Source organism: Micropterus dolomieu, unplaced genomic scaffold (genome assembly GCF_021292245.1).
Source record: "Micropterus dolomieu isolate WLL.071019.BEF.003 ecotype Adirondacks unplaced genomic scaffold, ASM2129224v1 scaffold_299, whole genome shotgun sequence".
Classification (NCBI taxonomy): Eukaryota; Metazoa; Chordata; class Actinopteri; order Centrarchiformes; family Centrarchidae; genus Micropterus; species Micropterus dolomieu.
In genome coordinates this window covers 17,104-25,917 of record NW_025744290.1, presented here as the reverse complement: position 1 = coordinate 25,917, position 8,814 = coordinate 17,104, and the positions used below count along the sequence as shown (strand labels likewise).

The following is an 8,814-nucleotide window of genomic DNA, read 5'->3' as shown; positions in this document are numbered from 1 at the left end:
ATCCTTAAGAGATTACTAATAATTATGTACATAGTCTATTCCTTATGCTGTGTGTTTCCAGGATCTGAAGTCAACATGAACAGAAACCAAACCAGGGCAGTAGAAGCAGAGGACGAGAAAACTAACTTCCAAAGCCTTCCTAGTAAAACCAAGAGGCTGCAATGTTCAGTACAGTCCACATTACAAACATGTACTACTGTACTTATTATTAGTGAATATGTAAAGTTTGTTTTAGGGCGGCACTACTGGAACAGCATAAGCAAAGCCACTGAAACCATGAATGCGCTTAGTCAATTTCACTGCAATCTGTCTATTAGACCATCTTGTGCACTATTATACATAACTGGCTTGGCTGAAGGGGTCATTCTCTTTGGAGCATGAATTTCCTCAAAGACTTATATGAACATGAGATTGTAAATACAGGAATGGAGGGAGGGAGGGAAGGAGAGGGGCAGCGCAATATCCACACAGAAAATACAAACAGTAAAAGTAGTATTGGTACAGAAAAATAAATAAATAATAATACTAATAATTATTGATAAAAATAGTTATGTTAATGATAATAATAATAGGACTTGTAATAATTGTAGCAGCGGATGTTGTGCAGGAACAGGAGGGCAGCAGGTGACTTGCACCAACAGATCCAGACTCCAGAGCCAGAAAACGCTAGGAGAGAGGAGAGCGATGAGAAAGCCCAAGACTATGGGAAAGGGAAGAAGTCGAGTTAGTAACATGCATTAATGGGATAGAAGGAAAGAGAGAGGAGGAGAGAGGAGCTTAGTGCATCATGGGAAGTCCCCCTGCAGTCTAGGGCTATAGAGAGCCTAAGTCCCTCCCCTTCCGGTGGACCACCATGGGACATTATTTCGGAAAAAAATTGTACGATAGTCAGTGGCGAGGGACAACAAATATTTTGATCCTGTTTGAATTGTGCCCTGAATTACACATATGATGTTTGTCAATTTAAAAGATACATTTTAAAGGCGAGAAAGTTGCAGTTTGATGTAAAACTGTTTAGGTATAAGACTTTGAAAATACATAATTACAAAGACCACAAACCCAAAAGTCGCGTATGTGACGTCGTAACTGTCTCTTTCAGTGACTGAAGCTAACGTTTCTGAAGCTGAAAAGTAGTTCCTATCAACTGAGTATAATTAGACCATCCTGGTGACAGTAAGATACTTATAATAAAACACACACTCACTCCACACGACTGAGTTTAGATATCGATCCTTTTATATGAGTATCGATCCTAGGGCAGGAAACGTTGGTATCAGAAATATCGATACTCTAGGATCGATCTGCACATCATTAGAATAACCCCCCCGCTGTCATTCTGTGGGAAACACTGGAAAGTAATATAGTAATGTAACTAGTAACGTAACTAATTACTTTTATCACCCAGTAATAAGTAATAATATTTTTACTTTTTTAAGGAGTAAAAGTAACTAGTAATATACAGTATTATACAGGCCTTAACTATAAGCTTTATCAAAGAGGAAAGTCTTAAGCCTACTCTTAAATGTGGAGATGGTGTCTGCCTCCTGAACCCAAACTGGTTGACTCAAAATGTCATTTTACCAGTCGGTCCAACAACTATTAGATGGATTTCCTTAACATTTTGTACAGATTTGTGGTCTCAAGAGGATGAATCCTCATAACTAAAGTCTTTTTATGTAACACCATCATCAGGTCAAAATTTCAGTTTGTTATGTTCCAATCAGTCTAAGCTGTACTTTGTGCTTAGTGCTAATTAGCTAATGCTAGCTTGCACAGACACTAAATCGACAATATTGTAAACATTGTAGCCTACTTGCTAAACATCATGGTAGTGTTTTAGTATGAGCATGTTCGCATACTGAGGCATTTAATTCAAAGCGCTTCTGTCCCTAAATATAAAGCCACCACATGATCTGTTTATGTTTTCTTATCTTTTTTAGATTTATGAAAATCAAGATGTTGTGGCGCGCTCAAAGCAGGGAACTTTCAAACCGCAGAGCACCTGTGTCCACTATGATGATGCACGTGAAGAATCTGTGTACGAAAACTTTGCCACAACAGAGGAGATCTACTGTAACCAAATTTAAATTTAAGAGATGAACAGCCTGCACATCTGTGATCAAACCTTGCATTTTGGGGTCACATTTGTACCTAAATGCTCCTGTTTGTATTGTCTGAATTAACAGCTAACCAGCACATATTCATGTATCACTGTGGTCCAGCTTTTTTATTGTCTCACTGAAAACAACAGTAATATGATCTGTCATGAGTTGTAGTTTTTTCCCTGTGAGTTTGAGTTTTTTCCATTTGTTTCTGGTGTCCTTCTGTTTACCTGTTCTTCTCGTTTCCTTGTCCTTAGTGTTTATGTCTTGTCTGGTGTTCTAGCTCGTAGTCCTGTGTTGATTTGATATTGCCTTGGTTTGGTAGTCTAGTTGTTATATTGTTTCTTAGTCACTGCCTTAACTCTTGTTCCTGCGTTTTAGTTCTTTGTCCTTGTTCCCAGTCCTGTACCTTAGTTTATGTTAAGTGTTCACTCTGGTCTGTTTTGTGTTCAGTAACCTGTGTTCCGTCTGTTCCCCCGGTTGTCACTCTGCCTGCATGTCAGTCTCTGTTTCCCTCTGCTCACTGTCTCTCTCTCTCTGCCTGCCTCGTTAGTCTCATGTCCTTCACCTGTGTTGCTCCCGCCCTGCTCATTAGTCCCTGTGTGTATATATGCCTGGTGTTTCTGTCTTGTCTTTGTTGGGTCATTGTATGCTGTCTCCTGGAGTTGCTGTGAGGTCTCCTGTTTGTCGTGTCTCCCGGTCGTGTTACCTTTGGATCTCTGTTTGGACTACCTTAGTTTTTGGACTCTGTATTCAGCCACTCTCCTGTAAGTGTGCTCGCTTTTGGTTCGTTCATTAAAACCCCTTTGCACTGTACCTCTTCCTGCCTTGCGTCCTGCGTTTGGGTCCTCCAACCTGCCTCACCCACACCAAACCGTGACATGATCATTTGTACAGATTTGTTTTCTATTTGCCATCAGATATATTAAGTACTTATATTGCTTTAACTTGCATTGTGTTTATTTTCATTATACTTGTATACATTACTTGTGTATTGTTAATATAACAACTGTAACCCACCTGCACTCCCGCATGGTGGCTGAGCTGGGTTGGTGCTGTGTACCTGGGCTCATGTTACTGTGTCTTCCGCTGTGGTCATCGAAGTTGTAGGCCTGGTACTTATCAGACCAGTCTGACTCTAAGGAACAGCCTGTGTTGACCCCGCATTGAACAGTACTTCGGCTTCATCAGGCTCTGATCCGAGAGAGACTTCGACAGATATTCGTACATGGGACTGGCGCAGCATCATTGCTACCATGAGCAATACCAGTAAAAGGCTAATAATAGTGTCTGGGGAGAAGGCATACTTGTAGGATTATGTTCAGAGCTTTTCATGTTTAATTGTGGATTGTATGGACCACCATGTCCACTGTGTTGCTGTGTGTTTTTACATGCTTACACACGCTGTTTTGAAGTTGTACCAGTGTCATGCCATTGACCTTATTGTTTATAGAGTTCAGCTATTGTGAATGTAATCAGTAAATTCCCTTTAATCAGATTGTCAGGCCATGAGCGCGCCAGTGAACATAGTAGTCCACTGCCGGGTCTCGTGTGATAAAGTGTTGTAACACAGGCTGGGACTTCTGCTCCTGGTGCTACTGAAGATTATTCTCACAGGCATAGGCGTCACTAGACCCTTTTTACTGGGGCACGTGCCCCTGCATCCATATGCTGTGCCCCAGTGAAATTGTCAAGACCCCTTGCCGTTGTTTTTGGACCTGTAGGGCTCCGTGGTCTTAGCAACAATTGCCAGCATCTGCAACGTCCGGTCAAGTTGGCAATAATATATATGCAACATGCAGTTAAAATTTCAACATAAACTACTGGTTGATGTGAAACATCACAAAAAACGAGTCAATGTTGAAAGCGAGTGTTACAACGTTGATGAGAGGAACTATCCTTCTGGGCACAAGAGGAGAAAATAACTCAATGAGAATGACTTTCAAGAACAGCAGTCAGGTAAGCCGGACTTCATTGCATTCCAGGCACAAATCATTTTAAAAAAAGACAATAATTATCTGTCTCTCAGTGAAGTTTAGTCACAACTCAGGACTAATGCAAGATGGAAAGCAGTGGATTCACATTGACTATTAAAATTGTGATAGTAGGACAGACTGGGAAATATGGATTTAGTCTACATCTTTCAGTAAATACTAAACATAACATAGTTATGTCATAGTATAAAGTATTTTCCTTTTGAAAATGTATTAAAGGAAACCTGAGCCAGTTTGAATGAGGTTGAAGCAGCTGATAACATTATCTTGCAAGTATTGATATTTATGATTTACAGGAGCTATGCTGAGGTTTGTCAGTTGAGTAGATGCTGGATCATAAGCCAGTACAAGCACAGCTGATCCAAATCCAGTAGTAGCACAGACCCAGTCCAGACATTTTTAGCAGGTTACACAGATCCAGGTGAAATACAGGCAGCCTCAGCCAGTAAAAGCACAGCCAGAGGTCTGCAGGCAGCATCAGATACAAGCAGCTCAGACCCTAATGGAGGATTGAGTTAGTGCGCAGAGGTCCATTTAAATCAGCAGTGGTATTTTCTAGAAGAGGTTTCCATTCAGGCTTATTACATAGACTGTTTTAAAAGAGGCAGTAGTGAGAGGAATGCAGTGTCAGGTGTGACTGTGCAGCAATGGCAAATTGTTTACATGGCTCACAAGTCAGGTAGGACGGCGCCATAGCAGAATTTTCAATTAGGTGGTCAAAGCCCTTTCTGACATGACAATATTAAGGGGCTAAACAAGGGAGGCTGGTGAGGCACATACTAACACATTTCATACTCTTCAAACAAAAATAAATCAATCAAAAATTTACATGGGGAATGAGTGGGTTTGTGCCCCATTTGAGCTTTATGTCTAACAATGCCCCTGTTCTAAACATCCCATTACTCTTGATGGATTTCTTCATCATCACCATGGAAACCCTGGGTTGACTCTCAGCCTTCCGCTTTTTTTTTCTCTCTCCAGTGGGCCTACAGACTGCACCTCTGGTGCCGCAAGCTGCTCTAAGGTCCCCTAAAGTTACCATGTGTTATCACAGGGGGGTACTGCAGGGAGGCTGGTGGTGGAGCTGCTGTAGACCAGCAGGAAGACACTCGGCTCCCCTCTTCTCCTCTGGACAGTATTATGGGTGAATGATTCATTAAAAGTGACATTAAGACTTACAGGAGACGTGTTGATGTTATTTCTATACCTTTATCTGCAACAGCCACCTGCAAAAAACATCAAAGCACAACAGAATAAGTGAAATGAATCATCATCATCACTGATTACTTAAGAAATCTAATTTGCAGGAGAGTTTAGTTGGTGTTACCAATTATGAGCATACCTCTGCACCTATGTAAAAACGTATCGCTGAGTGAGATAAAGAAAATCTTAATTACTACAACCTGCAACACTATTTACATATTATAAATGATTTCCATACCTGTGTCTCGTAAATAAGGAATAAACTACAAATGAGTGAGTAATCTTAGTATGGTAAATGGACTGTACTTAAAGCGCCTTTCTAGCTATCCGACCACTCAAAGCATTACATGTCAGATTTACACACTGATGGCAGTGGCTGCCATGCAAGGTGTCCACTTCTTATCACATTCAGACTAATACAGTATCTTAATTGTAATGAATAAATAAATACGTCTACCTATAGTCCAACAGTGCATGTCAATAACTGTATCAATCAGATTTCATAAAAAATAGTTGTGATTTAAACCGTTTCAATGTATTCGTACCCTAGTCCCTGTGTTCCCCTGGACTCTCCTTGTCTACAGTCTCATTTAATTGAGTTACTGCCATGGGTATCAACTAGTTTTTTGCCCTAGCAGCTCTAAAGCAAAGACAAGAACAAGAGCACAGACAAAATCCACACACAAATATCTCTTGGTGAAAGGTCAGGGCTGTGCTAATGTAGCTCAAGGCTCCTAAACCTACTAATGATTACAGTCAGTAAATTATTTCTTATAAAAGATTACAGCTAAACTGAACCAGAATTTCCTAGACTCAGCAGGGAGCAGAATGTTGCTTGAAATATTCAGTGACCACACGAGACAATGAGTTACCTTGTGTTTTTTGTTTTTTTTTTAAACAATAAGCAAAAAATAGTATAACGGTAGGTTTAATATTAAGTTCACTTTATCGAAACACCTTAGTTTCGATAGGTTGAAACCACTGAGCTCATATAATTACCTCTATTTCTCAGCTGGGCTAAAATCACTGATCTATTTTCAACTATTTATCTTTTCTTACTGGGTGTTCCCTATTATCCATAACTCAAAATCTAAATACTCAATATTCACTTCTGGTGAATGACCTTATTAAAACTATCACATCTCACATCAACTTCACAATCGTTCGCGTTTCACTATATGAGCGATAGCCAAAGCCGCAATAACCAGGATATCCTAATATATCATATAAACCAAATGAATTCTCAGTTCTGCAGACACCAGGGATGCGCTTCCAAAAGGATGAGAAAGGTAATTGTCCATTCACAGTCCAAAGTAGAGTCAGAGTCTGAAAGTGTGGTGTTGCGCAAGTGGTGCTGGAAGTTGAGTGTAAAAGTGGTTTTGTGCAGTTTATGCTGGTTATCCTACAGCTATGGCAGGAGAGGGGTAAGATAAGCAGTCCTTAGCTCAGAGTTCCTCACTTCAGGGATCTTCAATCCTGGGATCTCAAGGTCTCATTTGGGTTGGCTCGCCATCAACTTTAACTCAGCTCAAAGGGAAAAAAACCTGGCCTGCAGTCATTGACATGGCCTGAATAGTTCATTAGTTAATAGCCTTCTTAAATGCACTTCTCAAGTATTCATTCCTTTAACTTTAACTAAAATTTTTACAAGGTCTAATGCAAATAGCACAATTAACATTTTTTTTAAATACCTTTTACATCAAACGAATTACTGAATAAGATAGACCCAAGTTTCTATCTTAACCTAACACTGCTTATAGAACAATGTTCCAGAAAATAAAAAACACACAGTGCAAATGCAACAGATTCACCGTGAACAATGAAATAAAAATGTCTGACAAAACATAACGTATGTAGCTTCAGAATTAAACATTAGCTTTACCGGCCAGAAAAACATTGAGCACTTAAACAGTGACATTTTTATATTCCCTCAATTGAGTTGTCAAACAGATTAACTTTAGTTGAAGTCTACAACAGTAGGCTAATTGCACTGTTCAGCACTCAATGCTTATTTTGTTAGCTGTAGGCCCATGCACTTGAACTCGCTAACTTAGCCTAGTACCTCGTGACGCAGCATTTAATTATTTATTTTTTACTGCGACTCACCAATTCAGGGATTTCTCTCTCTCATTCAGCAGGTTTCAGTGAACAGGGCCTCACACACGCACACATCTACAGTCTTAAAACAAAGTACAGACTGTTATCACTCTTATTTTACAACTTATTGTGATTTTACTGTTTTATCTGAGCTACGTTTTTACAGTTCAGAAACAGGTCCTCTTCCCACAGTGTCACCCAGCGTCTGACTGGCACATGCCAGGGCCGTTAAATAAGAGAGTTACGACACTCCCATTAACTTTACACATGATTACGATGAACGGTAAGTTCACTATCTCAGCTAGATAACATGGCTAGCTTGTATCTAGTGAGGCTGTTCCTTGGTTAATTCAGTCATTACACACAATGTTTGTTAGACAGTGCAGTTACACATTTTGCACACAACTCCTCATGTTAATGGTTCCCTGTGACTAATAAAGGTAAAAACGTGATACTATAGTGATTTAGAATTTTGATGATGAAAGTAGCACATGTACACTGCTGGTGACACATTGAACTTTAAACTAACCCTTGTGTGTGAACCCTAGTCCCTTGTGTTTAAAGGAATGTATGAACAGGTAAGTGTTTCATGTGTATGAACACCTGATATATCTATACCTAGATAAAGTAAGCCTCAAGTTCCAGCTGTCAAACAGCTGAGATTTAATTTGCAAAGCCGTCCAAAATCAACTATATGTGTGTGTTGTTGTTTTGTTTGTTTTCAGCAGGACGGATTTTGAGCGGAGAGTGGAGCGATGACCAGGCTGATGGAGCTTGCAGAAATGTCTGTCTACCAACCAGGGCACTCTTCAAGTTCTGAACCAGATGTGGGCATGAAATATAGCCTCCTGTCTGGTCTTTCAGGATGTGAGAAGAAAAAAAGTGTTTCTTTGAAGACATCACTTTCAAGAAAAACTTACCTATCCTCCCTGGATATAAAATATCTGATATACCATGGCAAGAGAAAGCACAGCAGCCAGACACAAGGTAGAGCTACTGCATCAGCAAGGTCTCTCCCAGGCAGCAGGTGTGGACTGATCAGTCTTTAATTTAATGGCCCTGGCACATGCAGTCTAGCCTGCTATGTTGCTGTAAACCTGCGTTCTCATTGGCTAAAACACTTCCGTGTTGTTAACCCTTTGTGACCTGGGTTACACTAAGCTGCCTTTGGAGTGTGTGGGTTTTCCTGTGGTTTGCGGCTATGAGTCTCTGGCTCTGGGGTAGGTCTGCACGCTGGGGGGGCTGGGCTCCATTGGGTCTGCCCTAGGGCTAGGTGGGGTGGTCACTGGCTCTGGGGTGCTGACGGTGCTTGGGGGGCTCTCGATGGACCTGGCATCCTCCTGAATGCTGGGGCCAGTCACAAAGCTGGCCCCAGTGAGGAGGACCATCCCTGCCTATCCTCCCTACAACCTCTTCCA

At 40.8% G+C, this 8,814-nt stretch overlaps 1 long non-coding RNA gene across 1 annotated transcript; it reads left to right on the top strand.

Annotated features, from left to right (window-relative positions):
- The first annotated feature begins 2,729 nt into the window (after positions 1-2,729).
- LOC123967346 lies at positions 2,730-5,274 on the top strand. The gene is made up of 2 exons (XR_006824233.1): positions 2,730-2,869; positions 5,078-5,274. It is a non-coding gene; the product is annotated as an uncharacterized LOC123967346 (long non-coding RNA).
- The last annotated feature ends 3,540 nt before the right edge of the window (positions 5,275-8,814 follow it).